The following is a 27,421-nucleotide window of genomic DNA, read 5'->3' on the forward strand; positions in this document are numbered from 1 at the left end:
AGGCTTTGTAACTGGGGTGAAGTAGAATACCCCTGTTTCCCGGACAGATATTTGAAGGTCCTACAAATAGTAGGGTGCATCTCTATGTATGGACCAGACAGCAAGATGTTGCCCTCTAGTGGTGTGAAAAAGTTGTGCACACACATAGCCTCATGGACTTTTCTGGAAAGGACTTGGTGCATCCAGTGTGCAATCCAGTTTCTGCTCAGAGGCAGAAACAAACTTGCCGGCATTTCTGTTTCCCATGAGGTTTTGAATATTTTAAATAACCACCCGACCTGCCAGTTTTTCCAGCTTTGGGATGCATTTGTCTCCTTATCCATATTCACCTGAGGAAATTTTTGGGCCCTTTGTATATTTTCCACTCTAATATGTCAACCCTTATGAAAGCAGCTTTGTTAAAATATATTTTCTTTGAAAGATGAGCATTCACTTCAGGACTTATGTCTTATTGTGATAGAATCCAAGCTAGTCCCTCAAGGGTCTTTATTTTCAGTGTTGGTAATGAATTATCCTCTCTTCATTTACATTTTGCACCTGAATATTTTCTGCTGTTTATAAGTAGCTTAGCCATCTAAATTAGTTCTTGGAATTTAAAAATAACTCCCACTGGCAGCACCGTGGCTCACTACGCTAATCCTCTGCCTGTGGTGCCGGCACATTGGGTTCTAGTCCCGGTTGGGGCGCCAGATTCTGTCCCAGTTGCTCCTCTTCCAGTCTAGCTCTCTGTTGTGGCCCAGGAAGGCAGTGGAGGATGGCCCAAGTGCTTGGGCCCTGAACCTGCATGGGAGACCGGAAGAAAGCACCTGGCTCTTGGCTTCAGATCAGCACAGTACGGCTGCCATAGCGGCCATTTGGGGGTTGAACCCAAAGGAAGACCTTTCTCTCTGTCTCTCTCTCTCACTGTCTAACTCTGCCTGTCCAAAAAAATAAAATAACTCCCACATATCATTTCTATATGGGAATTAGTGTCATTTTCTCATTTTTTTCTTCTTCCATTGGCATTATTCTCTTCTTTTCTGACTACTCAAGTTTCCTCCATAATTTGAACATAAAAATGCTTCCTTGTTAATAAATAACAATCTTAGTGCATTAAATCACTTAGTTTTTTCCCATGATTCTTTTCTTCTAATTAATTACAGAAAATTTTATTTTGTGTTAAATCTTTAAATAATTTTGAAATATTCTTAATGAGATATCAAGACAGAACGGAAAACTGCTGCCCATTTTAGATTACCCAGGTCTAGGCATTGAAGATTCTAGGATGTGACAAGCACATGATGGCTGGCCCCTTATGCACAGAATGAGGGTGGAGAGATACTTCCCTAGCTGCAGGACAGAAGGCAGAGTGCACCTCCAGCTTTGGTACCTGGAATAAAGGCTCTCACTCTGAAGGTAGGGATTCCTTCATCTTCAGATCACATTCCACCTCCACATCTGTCACTCAATGCACAGTCATAACTGTCACTTAACCAAGAAATTCACACACATGAACGACCTCCCACAAAAATGTCTCATTCAAGTTTTGGCTAGAAATGGAGTCACTAAAAGAGATTAGGGCACCAAAATGAAACAGTGAGAGGGATAGGTTATGTGAAGGCACAGGTTAGGCAAATTGCAAGGCTGCAATTCTGCCCCCAAAGTGAGGAGACCCATCATGAGCTCCCTCTTATGCAAGGCGACCTGCTGTGGGGACAGGTGTTAAATTCCAAAAGAAACTCACAAGGACAGACTGACTCCAATTAAACAACTTGTGTTCCTCACCCTGTTCTGAACACATGAGCATGTGGATCTCTTAAATGTCTGAGAAGCTTGCACCACTGTTGTGACCAACAAGGTGTTAAACCCCCTTGTTAAGCAGCAAAGTAGCAACCCAGTTACTAGAAGCATGCACAAATGAGGTGTGCAAATCCCAGAATTCATGCAGTTTCTGTATTGTTCCTGGAAAAGAACCATCAGCATCCTAGTGAAAAAAACATTGACTCGTTAGGAAACATGATTTATTTCCCTTTTTATTTTGATGATCAGGAACACCAACGCTTCCTCTCTGGTAGAACTGAGTTATTGATTGATGGTGGGACAGAGTCCATTTAGAGTGGTGGTTCTCAGGGTTTCACGGTTTCTAGTTCAGGCACATCTCAGCTATGCCCTTGTTGACTGTGATATCCAGCTTGAGCCTCTTGGGAACTAACCATGACCTTATGCCTGGTTATCAGTGTATCAGGACAACTTGAACCATCTCCATGGACTCCAGCAGGACTCATCTGTGGGTCCCAACAGTCTTAACCATTCCAATACCCCAAAGATTGGATCAGAGGGATGTGTCCAAATTGGTAGGTTTAAATATGTTGACACCTCTCTTCTGTTCTGAGGGACCAGGGGGGCAAACAGAAAAAAGGAAATGACTGCTGTGGAAGGGAAAAGAATTGAAGAGAACTCAACTTTCACTGGACTGCATTTCTGACACTTCTCTGTATACTTCTCAAAATTGCCAATAAGGATAGGACACACACGGGCACAAGCATGTACTCACACTCAGTCACAACCTTGAACTTACCGAGATGCTGACACTATATGCCGTGGCTTGACTGTAAAAGATAATTGGATCATCTCACATTCTAATTCCATGTAGTAAAGTGGGAGGAACCCACCCAGCTCCAAATCTTCATCTCTGTGGACATCTATCTTCAGATAAACGTGGCAGCTGCTGACCGACATGTTCAATGAAGTGTGTAAAGGGTGTGGGAGTAGGAAGAGAAAAATCAGAAATGGTGACATCCAGTATCTCCCCAGCATAGAGTCAGAGACCAGAGTCTCAGCTGAAATGGGAAGAACATGGGCAGATACTGCCTGCAGGGTCAGCCCTCTGCAGGCAGAACTTGTCTCTATGTAGGGCACAGCCAAGTCTTGGGATTGCTGTGTCCTCAGCCTATATAATGTGCATGACAGTGTGATGATCCAGACAAGGACACGGCTAGAAGCCAAAGGGAGATATTTCTAAGTCAGTCACAGTACAGAGACCTAGATTTTGTGTCACTGTGGTCAGAGCAGATCAGACCTCTGAGTCTTTTTATTCTTTTATCTGTGTCCATTCTGGAAACACAAGGAAGCATTCTGCAAGGAAGCTCTGCACCTATCACCCTCCATTCCGTGGAAAAATCACTTTGGAAAACAACACGATTATTCTTAGTCATTTAAATGTAACTTAAAAGTGATCCCTGTTAAATATAAGAATGGGAATAAGGGAGTGTGAAGATGTATAGTTCTGCACATGCTCATTTGGACTTACACCTCATAGTAGAGCTAGAAACGTGCCAGGGGATTCCAATTCAATCCCATTAAGGTGGCAAGTACCAATGCCATCTTACTTGTTCAAGTGATCAGTTTAAGTTCATAATTGATCAAAAAGATGGGATTAAGTGTCAAAGGGGCCAAATAAATAAGGCCAGTGTCTGCAAATAATAAATTGATAGAATTAAAAAGGAGGGAACAATGCAACATGGGAAGTGGGAAACAGAGCAAACTCTTAGAATGGCAGATGTCTTTAAACAGCACTCTGGCCTCAGAATCGGCCCTTAGGGCATTCAGATCTGACTAAAAAGCAGACGAGAGTATTCGAGGCATGGAAAGCCAAGACACTCTGTCAAAAAATGACCTAAATGAAAGATCTCTGTGAGTGAGATCCCAGTGGAAAGAACAGGTCATCACAGAATGCAGTACCTTTCTCTGAAGGGAGGAGAGAAATTCCACTTTGATTATGGCCTTGTCTAAACAAGATCGGAGTTGGTGAACTCAAGAGGCTTCCATAGCCTTGGCAGTTCATAACAAGAACTTTGGGTGATTACTGATATCATAAATAAGAGTGTCAATTGTTAAATCAACAATGGGGGTCACTGTGCATCTGCTCCCCATGTAGGACCTCTGTCCTTAACGTGTTGTACTATGTGAATTAATGGTAAAACTACTACCCAAACTGTACTCTATACTTTGTGTGTCTTTGTGAGTGCAGTCTGTTGAAATCTTCACTTAGTATATACTAAGTTAATCTTCTGTATATAAAGATAATTAAAATGAATCATGATGAAAAATGGGATGGGAGAGGGTGTGGGAGATGGGAGGGCTGCAGGCAGGAGGAAGGTTATGGGGGGGAAGCAGCTATAATTCAAAAGTTGCACTTTGGAAATTTGTATTTATTAAATAAAAGTTTAAAAAAAAGAAAAGACGTCTTTGTCCCTCCAACCTGTCCTCTATGATTTCATCATGGTCGATCAGGGCTTTTGGGACCACCCCAGGTTTACACAGCAGACCTGTAAACCTGTGTGTACAAGGGACCAAGAGTGGTTATTTCGATAGTTTGCTTGGGAGGATTTGGCATCTTTAGAAAGAGTTGGTGTTCAGATAAACAAAACAGCAAGTTGCATCATTACACGTGTTTCTCTAGAAAGAAGTGAAGGGCTGGTGTCATTCATTGATGGCTCTGTGTACACCCCAGCCATTGTCTTCATTACTGCATCTTAATATCACTCTCAGACCTACAGTACTCTGCTAGGAACATGAGTTTCTAATTGCTAAATAAATAGGTACATCCAGAGAACTGTAGGAGCTCATCTCCCTGCATCTACCACTCCAAACAATTAATCCACTTCCCCAACACACTTCTCAAATTCAGTATTCTGCACCAGCAACCTTGAATCAACATCCCATGGCAAATGGCAAATCACAGGAACTGTGATAAGTGACATATCCTGTGACAAGTGACAGGAACTGTATTCTTTATTAAACATTGATTTCCTGATCATATCTATGTTTCCTCACATTTCATATAAAACATCTCAGTAGAATTTTCTTAAATACTTTTAATTGTTTTTTTTTAAATTTATTAGACAGGTAGAGTTACAGACCCTCAGAGAGAGAGACAGAAAGGTCCTCCTTCTGTTGGTTCACTCCCCAAATGGCCACCATGGATGGCACTGCACCAATCCAAAGCCAGAAGCCAGGTGCTTCTTCGGGATCTCCCATGTGGGTGTAGGGGCCCAAGCACTTGGGCCATCCTCCACTGCCCTCCCGGGCCACAGCAGAGAGCTAGATTGGAAGAGGAGCAACCAGGACTAGAACCTGGTGCCCATATGGGATGCTGGTGCTGCAGGCGGAGGAGTAGCCACGTGAGCCACGGCGCCGGCCCCCTTAAATACTTTTATATGATTATTTAAAATGTAACAATTTATGGTTCCATGAGAATGACTTGCAACTGCATACATTGAGGATTGGCTCCATCCAACTATTTATCTTGTCCATTACCTCACATCCTTTTCATTTTTATGTGTGACCACGCTTAAAGGGTGGTGTCCAAGCACTTTGCGATAGATAATATGGTCTCAGAATGTTTCCTATGGTATGTCAAATATATGTAAACCTATAGAAAGTGAAGGAAAGGGGCCGGCCCTGTGGTGTACAGGGTAAAGCCAACACTTGCAGTGCTGGCATCCCACATGGGGGCTGGTCAGCATCCTATCTGCTCCACTTCTGATCCAGCTCTCTGCTATGGCCTGGGAAAGCAGTAGAAGATGTACCAAGTGCTTGGGCCCCTGCACCCACGTGGAAGACCTGGAAGAAGCTCCTGGCTCCTGGCTCCTGGCTTGGGATTGGCCAGTTTCAGCCATGGCAGCCATTTGGGGAGTGAACCAACAGAGGGAAGACCTCTATCTCTTTCTCTGCCTCTACCTCTCTGTCAGGCTGCCTTTCAAATAAATAAATACAAATTTAAAAAATTTTAAAAAGGAAACTGAAGGATATGATGGTTGCCTGCCCTGTGGTCTGGGGACTTGCTGTTGACTGCTTAGTGAAGAGACTGACTATGGGATAGGGAAGTGGTTTTGGATCTACATAGAAATGTTGTTTTCACAAATCTGTAAACACACTGTATACAATGTGAGTGTACAGTATGAGTATGGATGTGCTTCAGTTCCACTGAGATTTTCAGTTTAAAGTGATTCACATTGGCTATGCGAATTATATGTCAATAGAAACAGCATTCTCTCCAAGTGGAATTATAGAAAAAACTCTAAGCAAGGTCAAAAATAAACAGCAGTCAATGGATAGATTTAGTCCTATGTATTTAATTACAGAATCATTTGTATGTATTCATGAAAACTACATATAAGTGTGATAATGATACCATCTTATTTTTATTTTTTGGGGATGATTATAGATAAGTTTGTTAGTTAAATACTGATTCTACAGCTATTTCACCTGAAGATTGTGTTAGCAGCTTTGTGGGTTCAGGAAATCCTAGGAAGGTGACCTTCAGGAAGAAAGCACTGTAAATTATGATTAAAACAGATTCTTTACATAAGCATATTCTCTGTTACAGTATGTAGGAATTTGGGGTAGGGGCTGGGTGTTAGAGTAGAAAATAGTAACCCACAGTCATCTACTGTGCTGTTGATAAGAACAAGCACCAAGAAGTCTTTGAAGTACCATCATGCATAATTGGAAAATGATTATTATTCAAGAGATTGTGTACAATACAGTATCCATTTCAGGATAATAGCTTCATAAATTGACTCTGGTACTGGGAAGGAAACCCCACTTAAATTATGAAATAGCAAACTCAAATGACCCAGAGAAAACTGAACACAAAGCATATGTAGTTTAGATATCATATCAAGTATGAGTAATTGTAGTGTAGGTAGATTGATTAAGAAAATAGATAATAATTCAATATTCCAAAATTCAGGGATAGTTGCTCAATATAAAATGACATTATTGCTTGTATCCTTGCTAGGCAGCTGAAGATAGCTTCACACAATTACTCTTTTTCTTTTATTTCCAACATTCCCTAGTCATGTTTATTTCCTAATAAGTCTATGAAAAGAGAGAAAAATCTCAGAGCCAGCATCATGGCTCACTTGGTTAATCCTCCGCCTGTGACACCGGCATCACATATGGATGCCGGGTTCTAGTCCCGGTTGCTCCTCTTCCAGTCTAGCTCTCTGTTGTGGCCCAGGAAAGCAGTGGAGGATGGCCCAAGAGTTTGGGATCCTCCACCGTCATGGGAGATCAGGAAGAAGCACCTGGCTCCTGGCATCAGTTCGGCGCAGTGCTGGCCATAGCGACCATTTAGGGGAGTGAGCCAACAGAAGGAAGATCTTTCAGTCTCTCTTTCTCTCACTGTCTGTGACTCTACCAGTCAAATAAAATAAATAAATAAAATAAAAAAGAAATCACCTATTAAAAAAAAGTGAGAGAAAAATCTCCCACTTAGTTGGGGCTGGGCTTGGGACAGAACCAGGTGCCAAGAAATAAATCCAAGTCTTGCACATAGATGACAGGAAACCAATGCTTGATCTGTCACCACTGCCTCCCAGTGTCTGAATCTGAGAAGTTGGGGTCAGGAGCTGGAGCCAGGGATTGAACTCAGAAACTCCATTGAGGACATGGTCATAATCACTAGGCTAAAATGCCTGCTATCCATTTTGTAATAAAACAGAGAAATCAGTTGGGGTGCTAGGTTTCCGCAGCATTTGCTACTTATAGAACCAGAGTTCTGAGATGAGTAGCTCTGAGAGATCATGCGACAGCAGAAACTTCTGTGTGGGACATCACTAAAGATGTAAGCACAGTCACAGTGAGCATGGCTATAACCAGAACAAGTGAATCCATTGCTCTCTCCCAGAGATAAGGAAGGATATGTACCTTGATCTAATCTATTCCTCTTCTTCACCATACAGTCATCAAGTACTGATTTTAAAATGATGTCAGGGGGTGCCTCTGTGGCACAGTGGTTTAATGCCCTGGCCTGAAGCACTGGCATCCCATATGGGTGCCAGTTTGAGACCCAGCTGCTCCACTTCTGATCCAGCTCTCTGCCATGGTTTGGGAAATAAGTAGAAGATGGCCTAAATCCTTGGGCCCCTGCACCCATTTGGGAGACCCAGAAGAAGCCCCTGGTTTCTGGCTTCAGATCATCACAGCTCCGTCCATTGCAGCTATCTGGGGAGTGAGCCATTCGATGGAAGACCTCTCTCTCTCTCTCTCTCTCTCTCTCTCTCTTTCTCTCTGACTCAGACTTTCAAATAAATAAATAAGTCTTAAAAATGATGTCAGCCATTGTCATAGACAAAGATTTCTTGTAAAAGACCCTAGAGGCATAGGCAATAAAAGCCAAAATCGACAAATGGGATTACATCAGATCGAGAAACTTCTGCACTGTGAAAGAAGCAATCAGCAAAATGAAAAGACAACTGACAGAATGGGAAAAATTATTTGCAAACTATGCAACTGATAAAGGATTAATAACCAGAATGCATAAAGAGCTCAAGAAATTTAACAACAACAAAACAAACAACCCAGTTTAGAAGTGGCAAATTACCCGAGACATTTTTCAAAAGATGAAATCAAATGGCCAACTGACATATGAAAAAAAATGCTCAGGATCACTAGCCATCAGGGAAATGAAAACCAAAACCACAGTGAGGGTTCATCTCACCCCAGTTAGGATGGCTTTCATACAGAAATCAACAAAAAACAGATGCTGGTGAGATGTGTGGAAAAAGGTACCCTAATCCACTGTTTGTGGGAATGGGAGCTGGTAAGGCTGCTATATAAGAGAGTGTGGAGCACCAGTTTATATCAGTAACAATGTGGAAAAAAATGAATGTCCTGCTGTGGACTATTAGATAAAATGAATATGGTAGACAGAAAGACAAATACCACAAATTCTCCCTTAAATGTGGGAGCTAATTTTAAAATAATCACAATATGAAAATTGAATAAAGCACTTGGAGATGTGATGCCATTGAACAGCCCTTTTCTCAATTGTTGAGGAACGGTTTGTTTTTTCATACTACTTGTTGAACTCTTACTTAGTATAGAATTAACCTTATGTGTATAAAGTTAATTGAAAATATATCTTAGTAAAAATAAGAATGGGAATTGGGTAGGAGGGAGGAAGAAGTGTAGGAGTGTGGGTGGAAGGGCAGGTAGGGTGGGAAAAATCACAATGTTCCTAACGTTATATTTCTGCAATGCATGAAGTTTTGACACCTTAATTAAAAAGGTTCTGGGGAAATAAAAGAAAATTCATTTTGGCTGTGAAAAAAATAGAAATTTTAGGAGAGAAATATGTCTGTGTGTACCATTTGGGCTGCAAATACAGTGTTTTTGCAATACTTTGTTTTAAATCTTTGTTGAACGAATTATTAAGAACTATACAGTACTCTAGCATTAATATTCTATGGCAATTTTAAAATTTTCAGTATATGAGGGAAGTTGAACATCTTTTCATTGGATTATTGTTTATAGCCCCTGCCTATTTTCCTACAGTACTATGGTCTTTTTGCTTGGTGCTTGTTGAGCCCTTTATTTAGTGGAGCATTAAGCCTTTGAGTCAAATGCAAACTAAAACTATGTTATCTAAAAAATAACAATAAAATATTAGGTTGAACAAAAACAATGAAAGAGAATAAAATTGTAAAACAAAATGATAAAAATCATCAGTAAGATGGAGTTTGAAAAAGGAATTAATAAAGCCTGCTGCAATGTGGATGGGTTTGAAGCCAGACTCTTATGCCACATATTGACTGCTGCCACTTGTCAGAATTATTCAAAAAGGTAAACTCTTAGAAACTGAAGGAGATGATTGCTTCCATGATATGAGTTTGAAAGTGATTTCTTACTGCATAATACAATTTTTACGGTGATGAAAATCACTTCACTCCACATAGAGAAGACTATTGCACGAATGTGTGAACATACTGTGCACAATCTGCATGTTCAATATGAATGTGCATGCACTTAAATGCTTTTGACTTGTCCAGTTTAAAATTGGTTTATCTTTGCTATGAGAATTTCACATTAATCCAGCCTTGTGTCCCATGTGCAACTGGAAAAAGAAAACTTAAAACAAAGACAAAACAAAAGCCAATACATTGACAGAAGAACGTACAGTTACTAAGTCAGTGCCATGTGTAAATGAATATCCCATATATGTGTGATAAAAGCACCATTTCAAAAATCTCAGCAATGAGCATTTATTAAGATATTTTTGGGCAACACAATATCTCAACCACAGCCACAAAACACGTGTCCTCACACGGGGAAAACCTCAGTGCTGCCACCGCCACTGGTTATGGGCAGACCCCAACCCCACAAAACCCTTGTGGGAACATGGCAGCGGAACTTTTAAAGGGGACCCCCAGGAGGGTGAGCAGCCCGCAGTGGCAGAGAGCGGGGATGGGGGCCGTACTGGGGCCATGGGGGCGAGGCACAATATCTCTACAGAAGAACACTGTATGACCAAGCGCCTCCTGTGTCTGGAAAATAAATCTCATTTAAATGACAATGTCAACAAAGAAATGATAAGCACTCAATAGCCAGAGAAAACAGAATGTAAAGCATGTATAATTAGATGTCTTAGCAAATATGAATGCTTACATTGTCTGTATATTGATAAATAAATAGAAAGTAATTCAGTCTTAACCATTTCAGGGCTAGCCTTTTAAAATAAAGTAGCATTGTTGTTGGAGCCCTGATGGGCATTTACACCATAATTTATTTTCACTCAGTATAAAATTTTTCTCTAAATTCCATAACAAACTCTGAGATGGAGAGAAACAGAAGGTTAGTGACAGATAGAGACCTCCCATTCAATGCCTCATACCTCTACACCCCCAATGCCTGTGCCTGGGCTGAGGCTACAACCAATAACAGGGAGTCAAACCCTAAATTTTCACAAGGGTGGCCAGGATCAAGTTAATGTGAAGATTCACCACTTCCTTCCAGGGTCCCAGGAGTCAGAAGTCCAGGTCAGGAGCCAAAGCCAGAGCCAAAAATAGATGCCATGCATGCATTCAGATTGCTAGGCTAAATGTCCAATCCACAAGTAGATTTTAAAGGAAATAGCAATTTTAGTCCTTCATATTTCTGGAATGATATTTCAGAGTAGATTGTTGGGTCTAAACTCCAAATATTTGATAGCAAAACAAGTGGAAAATTTTAGAATCCTTTACAACTTGCTTTTTTTCTTTAAGTCTTTCAAATTGTTCTCAGGTCTTAAAAGAATAACATAGCATTTGGGGACAAATATGCAGCCTAGGAGCCCTGCACTGGAGGCCAAGATGGAGAAGACCTCCACGGCCACCATGACCGTCTGCTTCGTGCTGTGGCAGACAGGCAGGAAAGTCACCCAGACACTGCAGAACACCAGCATGCTGAATTTCAGGAACTTGGCTTCATTGAACATGTCTGACAGATTCCTGGCTAGGAAAGCCACAGTGAAGCTGGTCAGGGCCAGCTCCCATGAATTACCACAGACTAGACCACTCTAGACCCATAGATACTGATGACATTGGTTATAGCTGAAGAGATCACTTAGAGGTTTCAATTCTGGGATCACTGAGAAGCAAAACCCAAGTAACCACACAACTGACCTCCTACATTGCATCTAAACAAAAAAGTTTTCGAACTGAAGTTACTCCACAAAGAAAGAGGAACTGTTCCACCACATTTACAGATGTCAGTGTAGGAACACAGTAAAGATGCCTAGAAGCATGACAGCTCCAAAAGGATGAAACAGTTCTCCATTAATAGATACTGAATTGAAGGAGATAAATGAACAAATAAAAATAAATCCAAAATAATGATCCTTAGGAATCTCAATGAGATATCAGGGAACACAGATGGTCAATTCAAAACAATTAAGGAAACAATATATGATATTAAACATGTCATAAGCAAACAGAAGAAATCATTAGAAAGAATTAAACAGAAATTTTGGAGTTGAGAAATTACACCAATGAAATAAAAATACAATGAACAAAAATAAAATTGGACAAGTAGGAAAAAAAATTGCTGACCTTGAGATCAAGATTTTTGCCATCATCCTATCAGGCAAAAATAAAGAGAGAGAAGTTAAAAAAAAAAAGATAGCCTAGGGAATGTATGGGATATCATTAAGTAAACAAATGTTTGTGTTACAGGAATAATCATAGGAATAGCCATTGAGAACTTCTTAAATGAAATAATTGAGATATTATTTGAAATACACACACACACACACACACACACATATATAAGAAATAATTATTGAAAATTTCCCCAGTCTTGTATTTTATATGAGCAACCACATACAGGAAGTTCAAAGGACCTCAACAACTTTCAACGAATGAAGACTTTCTACAAGGAATGTTGTAGCCAAATTGTCAAAAGTTAAATGACAGAGGCCGGCACCACGGCTCAACAGGCTAATCCTCCACATAGCAGGGCCGGCACACCAGGTTCAAGTCCCAGTCAGGGTGCCAGATTCTGTCCCGGTTGCCCCTCTTCCAGGCAAGCTCTCTGCTATGGCCCGGGAGGGCAGTGGAGGATGGCCCAAGTGCTTGGGCCCTGCACCCGCATGGGAGACCAGGAGAAGCACCTGGCTCCTGCCTTTGGATCAGTGTGGTGCGCCGGCCACAGTGCGCCAGCCACGGTGGCCATTGGAGGGTGAACCAACGGCAAAGGAAGACCTTTCTCTCTGTCTCTTTCTTTCACTGTCCACTCTGCCTGTCGAAAAATAAAAAGTTAAATGACAAAATCCCAAAGACAGTGAAACACAGACATCAAGTTTCACTTAGATTAGTAGCAGACTTCTCAGCAAATACCTCTTCACCAGAAGAGAATAGGAGGATATGTTCAGGTCTTGAGAAACAAAATATCAACCAAAAATGCTTTATCCAGTGACCTACCTTTTAAAAGTGAATCAGAAATAAAATCATTCCCAGACAAGCTAAACTGAGAACATTCATCATTACCAGACAAAGAATCCTGAAGGGAGACCTACATTAGAATTAAAGGATCAGGGCCGATGCTGTGGCCCAGTGGGTTATTGCCTTGGGTTGAAGAGCCGGCATGCCATATGGGCACTGGTTCTGGAGTAGGCTGCTGCTCTTCTGATCCAGCTCTCTGCTATGGCCTGGAATAGCAATGGAGAATGGCCGAAGTCCTTGGGCCTATGCACCCATGTGGGAGACCTGGAGGAATCTCCTGGCTTCTGGCTTTGGATAGGTGCAGCTCCAGACATTGCAGCCATTGGGGAGTGAACCAGCAGATGGAGGACCTCTCTCTATGTCTCTGCTTCTCTCTGTAACTCTGTGTTTCAAATAAGTAAAATAAATCTTTAAAAAAGACTCAAGAATCTAATCACTAGATGCTTACAAAAAGAATTAAAAGATCATAACAATCATCATGAAAACACAATGACAATACAAAATTCAGTAACATTGCAAATTCATAAAAGAGAAAGATAAGAAAATCCACCATTATGACAGAAAGCTACCAAAACACAAAGATGAATGAAAAGAAAGGCAGAATGAAACATAGATTATGTAAGACAAGAAGTAAGCCATCAACAAAATTGCAGTAGTGAGTTCTCATCTCTCACATTAGCCTTGAAGGTAAATGGAATATATTACCCAGTCAAAAGATATAGCCTAACTGAATGAATAAGAAACTATACTGAACTCTACATTGCCCATAATAAATTCACCTCACAAGTAAAGATACACATAAACTGAAAGTAAAGGGATGCGAAAGATACAATGTTTCACTCTTTCAAAGACCACCAGGGCTTAATCAGAGAGACCTTGTCCATCAAGCAGGCACAAAAATGTTGGTGTCTCTCCTAGGTCTCTGAAGGAGTAGGGAAGCAAGTAGAAGCAGAAAGATAGTGGAAGAAAAAACAACCATTGTGTGCAGAATTCTCAGAAATCTCATTAGTGATTGGACACAGGGAGGCACAAGCATACACTCACATGTAGTCATAACAACACATAAGACTTACACACAGCCTTAAGCTTACCAAGATGCCACCACATTATACCCAGGCTTGAGTAAAAAGGATAACCGGATCATGTCTCTTTCTGGGTCCATGTACAGGGAAAAAACATTCCCAGCACTAGGTCTCCATTTCAGGACACTTGGCTTCAGATACTCATGGCAGTTCTCAACAATCCTGTCCTGTGAATTAGATAAAGCCATGTCACTGTCTCCCCAAACTATAGTGAGAGCCTTAAGTCTCAGCTGAGAGGAGGAGACACAGAGCTGGATCAGGTCTGAGGGCTCATCAATCAGCAGTGACAGTGGAGCTCTGTGTAGAGCACAGCTGACTCCAGGTATTGATGTGTGCCCTCTGCCTGTAGCAACCTGTGTGCCAGTCTGGTGAGCTAGATCAGAGCACAGCTAAAAGCAGAATGCAGAGTTCAAAGCAAGTCACAGTGCTGAGACCTGGCTCTGAGTGTCCTGTAATCAGAGCTGCTCTGGGTTCCCTGTATTTTCAATGCTTCCCATTTGTCTCATCCAGAAACTCAGGGGATCCACCTGCCGGAGGCTCTGCACCTGTTGTCCTCCATTATGGGGGAAAACCCTTTGGAAAAACATGTTTTGCACTTGTCTACCTCCTTTGCCTCTAGGGTTGCATCATAGTCCAACAAGGCTTTGGCAATCATAGCATCCTGGTACAGCAGCTCTGTTCAATAGTATGCACAGTGGCCAAGGGTTTTGTGAATAGACAGCTTTGAGGAATTTGGCAGGGTTAGAAAAAGTTGGTGTTGGAATAACCAAAACACCCAGCTGCATCTTCCCACATGATGCTGTAGACATTAGGCGAAGGGCTGACATCAGTCACAGATGACTTCTGACACCACAGGAATGCTCATCATTATCGTGCCTAATGTCACTCCCAGGGCCACGGTATCCTGCTGCCAAAATAGGGCTTCCTTATTAATAAGTGAATAAGCCACATTCCAGAGAGAGGAAGTAGTTCATCTCCCAATCTTACTCCTCTCCCACAGCTGAGCTCCTACCCATCAGCCTGATTCCCTCCACAAAGAGAACACTAGAATCACCAAGCTCTCAACATGTTGTTTCAATGTGACAACTGAGAGAAACTGTGTTGGTTTTCAACCACTTATTTTCTGTGTTCCATATTTATTTCCCCCCCCTTTTCAGAGAAAATTTTACATGTGTATTTTCATTTTGAAATTCATAATTTTAAATTATGTAGATGTATGTCTACCAGAGAATGATTTGATACCTGTACACAATGTTGAGTGGTATAATACAACTGTTTTGTGTCTCAGCTTTATTTCATTGCCTTATTTTTTCTTGTGCTGACCACACTTAAAGGTCTATTGTGTCAACACTTACAAGTATACAACATGTTGTTCACTGTGTTATCTCATGATATGTGACAGTTCACTTGAAATGCTTGGTCTTGCCTAATTTTGACTGCTGTGATCAACGTGTTCATAGTTTCCCACCTCCTAGTGTTTCAATCACAAAGCTCTATTTAATTTTTTGAACTTTTATTTAGTAAATATAAATTTCCAAAGTACAGTTTATGGATTACAATGGCTTTTCCCCCCATAACTTCCCTCCCACCTGCAACCCTCCCATCTCCTGCTCCCTCTCCCATTCCATTCACAAGATTCATTTTCAATTATCTTTATATATAGAAGATCAATTTAGCATATATTAAGTAAAGATTTCATCAGTTTGCACCCACACAGAACATAAAGTGTAAAATACTGTTTCAGTACTAGTTATAGCATTAATTCACATTGCACAATACATTAAGGACAGAAATCCCATATGAGGAGTAAGTACACGGTGATTCTTGTTGACTTAACAATTTGACACACTTGTTTATGGCGTCAGAAATTTTCCTAGGCTCTAGTCATGAGTTTCCAAGGCTATGGAAGCCTCTTGAGTTCTCTGACTTCGATCTTATTCCAACAGGGTCATAGTCAAAGTGGAAGTTCTCTCCTCCCTTCAGAGAAAGGTACCTCCTTCTTTGATGACCTGTTCTTTCCACTGGGATCTCACTCACAGAGATCTTTCATTTAGGTCCTCTTTTTTTTCCAGAGTGTCTTGGCTTTCCATGCCTAAAATACTCTCATGGGCTCTTCAGCCAGCTCCAAATGCCTTAAGGGCTGATTCTGAGGCCAGAGTGCTGTTTAGGACATCTGCCATTCTATGAGTCTGCTGTGTATCCCACTTCGCATGTTGGATAATTCTCTCCCTTTTTTATTCTATCAGTTAGTATTCGCAGACACTAGTCTTGTTTATGTGATCCCTTTGACTCTTAGACCTATCAGTATGATCAATTGTGACCTGGAATTGATCATTTTGACTAGTGAGATGGCATTGGTACATGAAACCTTGATGGTATTGTATTGGAATCCCCTGGCACATTTCTAACTCCACCATTTGGGGCAAGTCCAATTGAGCCTGTCACAATTTCAAAAAAGATTTGTTTATTTGCTGGTTTGCTCCCCAGATGGCCACAACATCTGGAGCTGTGCTGATCTGATGCCAAGCACCAGGAGCTTCTTCCAGATTTCTTCTGGATCCCCAACATGGCTGCAGAAGTCCAAGGACTTGGCCATCTTCTACTGCTTTCCCATACCACAGCAGAGAGCTTGATTGGAAGTGGAGAAGCCAGGAGTTGAACCCATGACCATATGGGATGCTGGCACTGCAGTTGGGAGCTTTATGAGCTATTCCACAGTGACAGCCCCAAAAGCTCTCTTTCTGAAGTTGACTTTGGACACCAGTCCTAGGAATGAGGAAAGGATACATTCTTTTTTTGCACATGATGTATGCCATGCATCCGAATGACCTCGACACTCATCCACGTTGTCAAATAAGATTTTCCTTATTGTTAAGACTGAATAATATTGCATTTTATATACAGACCACATCGTCTTTATACATTTATCTATTGATGGACACTTACGTTGATTCCACACTTGGAATTTTTGAATAATGTTGCAATGAACATGGGAGTGCAGATGTCTCTTTCACATGCAAATTCCACATCCTTCAGATATATAATTACAGGTAGCACTGGGACTGCTGGGTAATATGAAGGTGCTATTTTTCATCATACAATTTTCATTATATTAATACTAATTTACCTTTCTATCTTCATCCTTGTTAACATTTATTTCTTCTATGTTTTTTAAAGATTTATTTTATTTATTTGAAAGTCAAAGTTACAGAAAGAGAGGAAGGGGAAAGAACAAGGAGACAGAGAGAGAGAGAGAGAGAGAGAGAGAGAGAGAGATCTTCCATCCACTGGTTCACTCCTCCTAATGGCTACAACAGCTAGTGCTGGACCAAGTTAAAGCCAAGAGCCAGGAGCTTCTTCCAGTTCTCCCATGTGTGTTCAGGGGCTCGAGAACTTGGAACATCTTCTATGGTTTCCCAGGTCATTAGCAGGCAGGTGTATTAGCAGTGGAGTAGTCAGGTCTGAAACTATCACCTGTATGGGATACCAGCATCACAGGCAGTGGCTTTACCTGATATGCTAAATTGCCTGCCCCCTTTTATGTTTTTTTTTTTTAATAACTCTTCTAACATGTGTGTGGTGATATCTCTTTATAGCATCAGTTTGTAACTCTCTGGTAATTAGTGGTGATAAGCATTTATTCATTTTTTATTTAATGAATGCATTTTTCCTAGATACTACTTTAGGAATATAGTAGTTCTTTCCCCCTTACCCCCCTCGCAAATCCCACTTCACCTCCCTCTCCCTCTCCCATCTCTGTCTTTATTATGGTGTATTTTTAGCATGACTTTATATACAGAGGACCAACTCCATGCCAAGCATAGACTTCAACAATTTGCACCCATGCACATACACAACATATAGAGTACTGTTTGGGGAGAAAATGTGCAGTTGGTTCTCATATTAAAATTCATTAGGGACAGAGGTCCTTCATGGGGAGCAAGTCCACAGTGACTACTATTTTTCCTTTAAAAAGTAACGCTCTTTTTTTGACATCAGTGATTGATCATCTGAGACTCTTGCCATGGGCTGCCAAGGCTATGGAAACCTTTCGTGACCATAGACCCCATCAGTATTTGGGCACAGTCATAAGCAAAGTGAATGTTCTCTCCTCCCTTCAGAGAAGAGTGTATCCTTCTTTGATGACCCTTTCTTTCCTCTGAAGTATCACGGAGATCCTCCATGTATGATATTTTTTGTCACTGTTTTGGCTTTCCAGATCATTTATTAATTTACCTGTTCATTGTGGGTCTTCTTTTTGAGAAATCTCTATTCAAGTCCTTTGCAAACATTCAGTTGGGTTATTTTTTTCTTACTATTAACTTTTTGAGTGCCCTTTATGTTTTAACTATAATCTTTTATCTGATTTACACTTTCTTTTTTTATATTTAAATTTTGGAAAATTTTAATTATTATTACTTTTTAAAACAGCACAGTGAAATTTATTGTTGCAGCCAGCAAAACATCCCTTTTTAAAATTCCACAGAGCAATGCAAGTTAAAAAACTTCACTCATCAAATGAATGATATTTTAGACAAGGACTTGCTAAAGAAACCTCATCACAACAACTTTTTAGGGCATGATCACTTTAAATCCATGGGAGCAACAGTCATTCCATCTCTCTTTATTTCAGCAAGAAATCAGTGTCTGCCTGTTACATCAAAAGAAAAAAAATCATGATTTGCTTTCTAAATGTATCACCTGAGTCAAGGAAACATGTTATGACTTCTTGTTGTAGGAAAAATAGCTTGCAGCTTATAGGAGACACTTGGTTGATGTTCATTAATTAGTTTTTTTAAAAGATTTATTTATTTGAAAGACAGAGTTACAGAGAGATATAGATCCAGAGAGAGAAAGAGAGAGAGAGAGAAAGAGAGAGAGAGAGAGGTCTTCCATCTGCTGGTTCACTCCCCAAATGACTGCAAATGCTAGAGCTGAGCTGATCTGAAGCAAGGATCTTCTTCCAGGTCTCCCACGTGTGTACAGAGGCTAAGGGAGTTGAGCCAACTTCCACTGCTTGCCCAGGCCATAGCAGAGAGCTGGATCAAAAGTGGAGCAGGGGGAATCAAACCGGCATCCATATGGGATGAAGGCACTGCAGGCAGCAGCTTTACCTGCTATGCCACAGCTCTGGCCCCCCATTAATAAGTTTTTAACAGATTCAATGTGCTTTGTAGATACAATTCTAAAAACAAACTGATATTCCCTTTCTTCCTCCCTTAATTTCTCCTACTCTCTCTTACCCACCTTCTTTCTCCCTCCCTCTTTCTTTAGTTTTTGAGATAACATATTTACATTACTGTAAAAAGGCTTAATACTTTGCCAAATAAGATGGCGGAATACTGAGGGCACACCGACATCCGAGAAAAGATAGTATAATAAAAGTGGAGTTACGGTAGCCTCAGGAAAAGGATCAGGAAAAAACTCTTCCGGATCTAGTGGCTGTGACTCAGAGGACCTAAGGGGAGAGCAAGGTCACCCACCTCGTGGAAGCTGAGTCGCGGGAACCGCCAGGGCCGCCTAACCCGCCGGAACCTCCGGAGCCGCAGAGTCTGCACGCCAGCACTGGAAGGGGAGGTGAGACAAAAACCTCTCGGTAACCCAAGACATTGGTGGGGAAAGGCAGAAAAAGCCTACAGAGAATGAGGCCTGAAACCCCATTGGGGAAAGTTCACCAGGCTGGCTGGAGGAGAGAAAAAAATGAATAAATAAGGGGAACCTGCAGGGACATTTAGCCTCTCTCCACTCACCTTACAAAGCCAAGCAAGACAAAGGGCAGGCGCCATTTTACATAAGTAAAGTGGTGCGTACCATTTTGCATATGTAAAGCGGGTGCCCCTCATTAGCCAAGCAGAAAAACCTGACTCTGGTAAGCAAACGAATACCCACAGGGGCCAGATTTCATACATCAACTACTCTCAATTCCATTCAGCTCTGTGGAATTACTTCCCAACTGAGTCAAAAAAAAAAAAAAAGGAGAGAGTGAGAGCGAGAAAGAGAACAATCAAGGTGAATCACCTTTGGCACACCCTTAACCCTGTGGAACCAGAACTCTCTGGCCACACCCATCACAGCCTCTAAGGATCCATCAAAAGCAGACAGTCTTCTTAATCTAGAGTCACAGTATAATGAGAAAAAAAAAAAAAAAAACAAAGAATATCTCCAATATGCCAAACAACAAACGCAAAAACTGAGGTAACAAGAACAAGGAAGACACTATGACGCCCCCAAATGAAAGAGACACCACAATTCAAGATTATGAAGATGATGAGATAGAAGAAATGCAAGAAGCAGATCTCAAAAAATTGATAAGAACATTAAGAAGTTCTCAAAAACAAATTCTCAAACTACAGAAATCCTTAATGGACAAGATAGAAAATCTCTCTCATGAAAATGAAATATTAAGGAGGAAATAAAATGAAATGAAACAACTAGCAGAACATGAAACTATGATAGTGATGAGAAATCATAATGAAATGAAGAATTCAATAGATCAAATGATAAACACATTAGAGCGCCTTAAAAACAGAATGGGTGAAGCAGAAGAGAGTATCGGACTTAGAAGACAGAGCACAGGAAAAGATACAGTCAGACCAAAGAAAAGAAGAGGAAATTAGAAATCTAAAAAATATTGTCAGGAATCTTCAGGATACTATTAAAAAAACCAACATTCGGGTTCTAGGAGTTCCTGAAGGCATGGAGAGGGAGAAAGGATTAGAAGGCCTTTTTAGTGAGATACTAGCAGAAAATTTCCCAGGTTTGGAGAAGGACAGAGACAAACCTAGTACAGGAAGCTCATAGAACCCCTAATAAACATGACCAAAAGAGATCCTCACCACGACATGTTGTAATTAAACTCGCTGCAGTGAAACATAAAAAAAAAGATCCTAAAATGTGCAAGAGAGAAATGTCAGATTACTCTCAGAGGATCTCCAATCAGACTCACAGCTGACTTCTCATCAGAAACCCTACAAGCTAGGAGGGAATGGTGAGATATAGCCCAGGTGCTGAGAGAGAAAAATTGCCAGCCCAGAATATTATATCCTGCAAAGCTCTCATTTGTGAATGAAGGTGAAATAAAGACCTTTCACAACAAACAGAAATTGAAAGAATTTGTCACCACTCGTCCGGCCCTTCAAAAGATGCTTAAAGATGTGTTACACACAGAAACACAGAAACATCAATATGAAAGAAAGTAAATGAAGGAAACCTCACGCCTAAAGATCACAGGAAGTTCAAAACATATATCAGAAAATATCTTTGGCAAATGGCAGAGCAAAGTTACTACTTATCAGTAGTCATATTGAACATTAAAGGCCTGAACTGTCTAGTTAAAAGACACCGATTGGCTGATTGGGTAAAGGAACAAAACCCATCTATTTGCTGCTTACAAGAAACACATCTTTCCAATAAAGATGCATACAGAGTGAAAGTGAAAGGCTGGAAAAAGATATACCATGCCAACAGAAATGAAAAAAGAGTGGGCATAGCCATCTTAATATCGGACAACATAAACTTTACCACAAAAACTGTTAGGAGAGACAAAGAGGGGCAGTATATAATGATCAAGGGATCAATTCAACAGTTGGGGATCAATTCAATATAACCATCATCAATGTATATGCACCTAATTACATGGCACCGCTTTATTTAAAAGATTTGTTAAGGGACTTAAAGGGAGACTTAGACCCCAATACAATAGTACTGGGGGATTTCAGTACTCCACTCTCAGAAATAGACAGATCAACAGGACAGAAGATCAACAAGGAAACAGCACATTTAACTGACACTATTGCCCAAATGGATCTAACAGATATCTACAGAACTTTTCATCCTACACAGAAAGCATTTACATTCTTCTCAGCAGTACGTGGAACCTTCTCTAGGATTGAGCACATACTAGGCCATAAAGCAAGTCTCAGAAAATTCAAAAGAATTAGAATCATACCATGCAGCTTCTCACACTATAAAGGAATGACATTGGAAATTAGCAACTCAGGAATCCCTAGAGCATATGCAAACACATGGAGATTGAACAACATGCTCCTGAATAAACAATGGGTCATAGAAGAAATTAAAAGAGAAATCAAAAATTATCTGGAAGTAAATGAGGATAACAGCACAAAGTACCAAAACTTATAGGATACAGCAAAAGCAGTGTTAAGAGAAATGTTTATATCAATAGGTGCCTACATCAAGAAATTGGAAAGGCACCAAATAGATGACTTTCACTGTATCTCAAGGATCTAGAAAATCTGCAGCAAACCAGACCCAAATCTAGTAGGAGAAGAGAAATAATTAAAATCAGAGAACAAATCAACAGGATTGAATCAAGAAAAACATTACAAAAAATCAGTCAAAGGAGGAGCTGGTTTTTTGAAAAAATGAACAAAATTGACACCCCATTGGCCCAACTAACTAAAAAAAGAAGAGAAAAGACCCAAATCAATAAAATCAGAGATGAAGGAAATGTAACAACTGACACCACAGAAATAAAAAGAATCATGAGAATTTTCTATAAAGACCTGTATGCCGACAAACAGGGAAACCTATCAGAAATGGATAGATTCCTGGACACATGCAACCTACCTAAAATGAACCAGGAAGACATAGAAAACCTAAACAGACCCATAACTGAGACAGAAATTGATACAGTAATAAAGGCCCTCCCAACAAAGAAAAGCCCAGGACCAGATGGATTCACTGCTGAATTCTACCAGACATTTAAAGAAGAACTAACTCCAATTCTTTTCAAACTATTCAGAACAATCAAAAAGAGGGAATCCTCCCAAATTCTTTCTATGAAGCCAGCATCACCTTAATCCCTAAGCCAGAAAAATATGCAGCATTGAAAGAGAATTACAGACCAATATACCTGATGAACATAGAAGCAAAAATCCTCAATAAAATACTGGCCAATAGAATACAACAACACATCAGAAAAATCATCCACCCAGACCAAGTGGGATTTATCCCTGGTATGCAGGGATGGTTCAACATTCGCAAAACAATCAATGTGATACACCACATTAACAGACTGCAGAAGAAAAACCATATGATTATCTAAATAGACGCCAAGAAAGCATTTGATAAAATACAACACCCTTTCATGATGAAAACTCTAAGCAAATTGGGTATGGAAGGAATTTGAAAGCATTTCCACTAAGATCTGGTACCAGACAGGGATGCCCACTCTCACCACTGCTATTCAATATAGTTCTGGAAGTTCTAGCTAGAGCTATTAGGCAAGAAAAAAAATGAAAGGGATACAAATTGGGAAGGAAGAAGTCAAATTATCCCTCTTTGCAGATGATATGATTCTTTATTTAGGGGATCCAAAGAACTCTACTAAGAGACTATTGTAACTCATAGAAGAGTTTGGCAAAGTAGCAGGATATAAAATCAATGCAGAAAAATCAACAGCCTTTGTATACACAAGCAATGCCATGGCTGAGAAAGAACTGCTAAGATCAATCCCATTCACAATAGCTACAATAACCATCAAATACCTTGGAATAAATTTAACCAAGGATGTCAATGATCTCTATGATGAGAATTACAAAATCTTAAAGAAAGAAATAGAAGAGTATTCCAAAATATGGAGATTTAACAATTGACACTCTTTTTTATGACAGTAATGACCCAAGGTCAGTAATCACCCAAGGCTCTTGTCATGAGCTTCCAAGACTATGGAAGCCTCTTGAGTTCACAAACTCCTACTTTATTTAGACAAGGCCATAATCAAAATGGAAGTTCTCTACTCCCTTCAGAGAAAAATACCTCCTTCTTTGATGGTCCATTCTATAAAGTGATAGATTTCATACAAATCCATCTATAAGCCAGGGTAAAAAAGGCAACCAGAATTGTAATAATATTACTTTCAAGGTGAGCATGAGCATGTCATCTACAAATGTGCACCTACTACATGGTGATATGAAGAATCTAGTCATTGTTCACATTGCAAAAAAAATGCTTCTTCACATGGGAAAGGTGTGGATCATGGCAGAAATGTGGGGCATTTTTGTGGATGAGGCTGTCCCTACACTGATCTATGTCATTCTGAGCACAGATAAGATCACATTTTACATGCCCAGTGCTTTAAGGACAGTGATTCCCCATTCACAGTATGAAAGAAAAAAAATGCACCACTACAGGCTGTGGATGCTTTGCATTTCCAACTGAGAAGGCATGAACTTTGGATGTAGCATCAGGAAGAAAGTAGACAGTGGATTTCCCTCATCTTCTCCCCATGCCACTGGGGGAGCACAACCCCCTCTCTCAGCAACCACTGTTATGTGTTCACACTGAGACTAATGACAATCTTTACTGCATTGATCTCTTACAACTTTGCATGTGTCACCACAGTATAACCTGAGTTACCTTAGAAATGCAATCAATCCAGCCCAGAATCTTCCAAAGCTACTGTGTTCTGTGTTTTGCAGTGATATGTCCTGGCTGTTGCTTGTTTGAAATCGTCCCTTCATTGAGAATATCTGAGATGCTAATGCAGACCATGGGAAGCATCAGAAATGGCTCATGTAATTGGATTTCTAACACCTAGATTGGAGACTTCTATTGAGTTCCTGGCTCTTGGTTTCTTCCCAGGACCAGGTGGGCTTCTGCTATTGAGGTGTGCTTTTAGTGAGAAAACAGCAAATAGGAGCTCTCTCTCTTTCTGTCCCTGTTTCTCTGCCTCTCAAACAGAACAGTCAGAGGTTGTGAGAATGTTTTCTGGGTGCGCTTTGACAAAATCTGCTTTTGTGGAAGAGATTGTGGCAGGCTTGGGCTTGGGCAGGTGAGTGTGTGAATTCCAGTGTAATTGTAACTGAGCCTTAAACATTCCTTGGGGAATCTTCAGGACTAGCATGGCCCTCAGCTTCATCTGAAGTGGAAACCAGATGTCCAGGTATTCACATCTACACATCTAACCACCTTTGGTCCCTGGATGCCTTCTAAGAGAGCCTTGTCTTAGGACAGAATATTTCTGCATGCTATAAATATCTTATGTGTCAAAGAGCTGTGATTAGTCAAAAGTCAATATTCACAGAAGATGGCAAATGGATATATTATCCTCAGACAGCAATCAGAGTGGGCTCCCTCAGGTTGCACTGCTTCACACCTTCATTAGTTCTTCCACTTTTTAATATTCTCAGAATCCAGCCGACTCCCTGGGACACATTGTACACCATGGTAGGATACCCATACTTGGCTTCCACATTTGCCTTTCATCAGATGTGAGAGAATGGTATTGGTGGAGACTCACACATTGCTCTCCAGAATTAGGATTCCATTTACCTGTGGGGTTTTAGAGGTCCAACAAGTACCATCTATGCAGAAAATGCAGACATGGTTCCAGCAATAACAAGTGCTTTGTATTGTGTATGGCAATTATAGTTAGAGGGAGTAAATGCTTTTTGAAGAGAAAATGCAAAACATTCCTAAGGGTCAATGGTCCATGACAAAGGCATTGCAGCTTTGGAATTCCATGGATAGGTTGAGGAGTTATTGTGGGTCCTTATTGATCACCTGGATGGCAAAGTAAGAGGCCAACATATACGGGTGGTTCTTCCCTGACCACCTAAATGAAGCAGCAGATTTAGAGAGAAGGGTGAGATCCTATTTTTCAGTGTAGTTTCACAGCTAAATCCAAAGGAAGCCAAGGCTGGATTCAGGGTGCCACTCAGTGATGCTCCAGGGTCGCTGGAGGATTGTGGAATGTCCTTTTTTTACATTCTTGGAAGCAAACTGTATCCATGCACAACTTCATCTTCATGTACCCTTTGGGAAAGCTTTGGTAAATTCCAATGTGGGAGCTCATTTCTGCTTAAGAAGAGAAACCAATCTGCATCTATGTTTTCTGTAGGTTCTGGAATAGTTTGAATAGAACTTTGTTTGTCACTTGTTCAAATATGTGAGAATATTATCATCTGTGACCATATTCACCAGTGTGATTTCCCGAGACTTTTTGATAAGTTTCTACTTTTATATATAAACTCTTGTCAAAGCAGGTTTATTAAGTTAGATTTTCATTGAAACAAAGGCATCCAATTCAGGACTTCTTATATTAGAGATTTCAGAAGGTTCACTTTGTCTTCATTTATTAATTTCCTGTGTATTGAATTTATCTTGTCTTTTCGCATTTTACAATTTAGCAATCTGTATTTTCCCACATTTCCTGCCTGAAAATATGAGTTCTTGTAATTTAAGATGGATTTATGTTATTGTGAATAATAAAACAGTTGTTCTATTTTTTCACTATGATTTTCTTTGCCCCACTTTCCTTGGAATTCTGGTCTTTATCTTATTTCCTACATTTCATCCATAATTTGAATGTCAAGAAAATTGTCACATTGTAGTTATAAGGGAAGAAATATATTTATCCAATCATTTCTTCAGTTCATATACACTGATTTTTAGTTTGCAATGTTGAATTAATAAAGTGCCATTTCTATTTTGTTCCTTCTTATAATATATTCATAGTTTCAAGATGGCAGTGTTTCATTTTTAGTGTAAAGGTACTTTTCTATTTTGACACACTGTGTTGTATGTATTATCTTTACACATGAATTTAAAATTTTCTCCTGTGGTCTAAACAAGTGTTGCTTTCCCATAAACACCTGAACCAAAATTGGATTTCTGATCCCAGGAGGACTCACTTGTGGGACACTAAATAGATCTGGTGCAAAAATTGTGCTGTGGATCCATTGAGTAATTTTATGTATTTTAATGATAAGAATGTTGAATTAAATTTTTAAAATCATTTTTCCTTAGTGATAAACTTTTACACTATGAAGGGTATATTTGTTCACCCCTGGTTTACTTATAGCTCTGACAATCAGCTGAATATTGAGTACCTTAACCATGTAAATGTTCTGAGAAAAGTATACTTCTCACTGATACAAGGTACAACGTGGGTAAGATATGAAAATATTGGGCACTGAAAGAAGCTCATCCCAAAGGGTGACAAAGTGAATTAGAGGTTCTTGTCTTCTGATAAGAAATGTCAGACATAAGATGGAACAGTGATAAGCAAGGCAGCAACATTGAATGAAGTAGTGCATGCATCACAATAGCTAGGCTCCTCTCCAGACAGATCTGGACATTGGCAGTAGTGGTCCTTGGTCCCAACAGTCTTATCTTTGCCAAGACCCCCAGAGTTGGATCAGGGGATGTGCTTATAGGGTGGGCACAAAAATCTTGATGCCTATCCTCTGCCTCTGAAAGGCTGGGGAGCAAACGGAAAATTCCATGGAAGGCAGAACAAGGGTGAGGACCTCTGCTTTCATTCATCTGCCTTTCTGCTACACATTTTTCAGAATTGCCAATAGGGACAAAACACACAGGCACAAACATGCAGTCACATGCAGTCACAATGATATTTAACACATACACACAACCTTGAACTTCCCAAGATGCTGACACTGTGTTTTCTGGCTTGAACATAAGAGTCTGGTTGTGTCTCTATCTGTAGACTTTCGGTGTAGACATTTATCCTCAGATAAGTTTGGTAGCTGCTGACCAACATATCAAGGGAAGTGTGCAGGGGGTGGAGTTTCAAGCAGAGAAAAAGCAGACATGATGACATGTCAAGAT

General features: G+C 40.3%; 1 long non-coding RNA gene across 2 annotated transcripts; it reads right to left on the minus strand.

The window, feature by feature from the left end:
• Positions 1–2,563: 2,563 nt before the first annotated feature.
• On the minus strand, positions 2,564–19,777 carry LOC149121489 (uncharacterized). 2 transcript variants are annotated; one of them, XR_016223262.1, is made up of 3 exons: positions 19,579–19,777; positions 19,312–19,393; positions 2,564–2,704 (listed from the first exon to the last, which is right to left on the minus strand). It is a non-coding gene; the product is annotated as an uncharacterized LOC149121489 (long non-coding RNA). The 2 variants fall into 2 exon arrangements; XR_016223261.1 differs by lacking the exon at positions 2,564–2,704 and adding an exon at positions 16,138–16,594.
• Positions 19,778–27,421: the final 7,644 nt, after the last annotated feature.

This window comes from Oryctolagus cuniculus, chromosome 16 (genome assembly GCF_051225735.1).
Source record: "Oryctolagus cuniculus isolate XC-2025 breed Fujian yellow rabbit chromosome 16, ASM5122573v1, whole genome shotgun sequence".
Taxonomy (NCBI): domain Eukaryota; kingdom Metazoa; phylum Chordata; class Mammalia; order Lagomorpha; family Leporidae; genus Oryctolagus; species Oryctolagus cuniculus.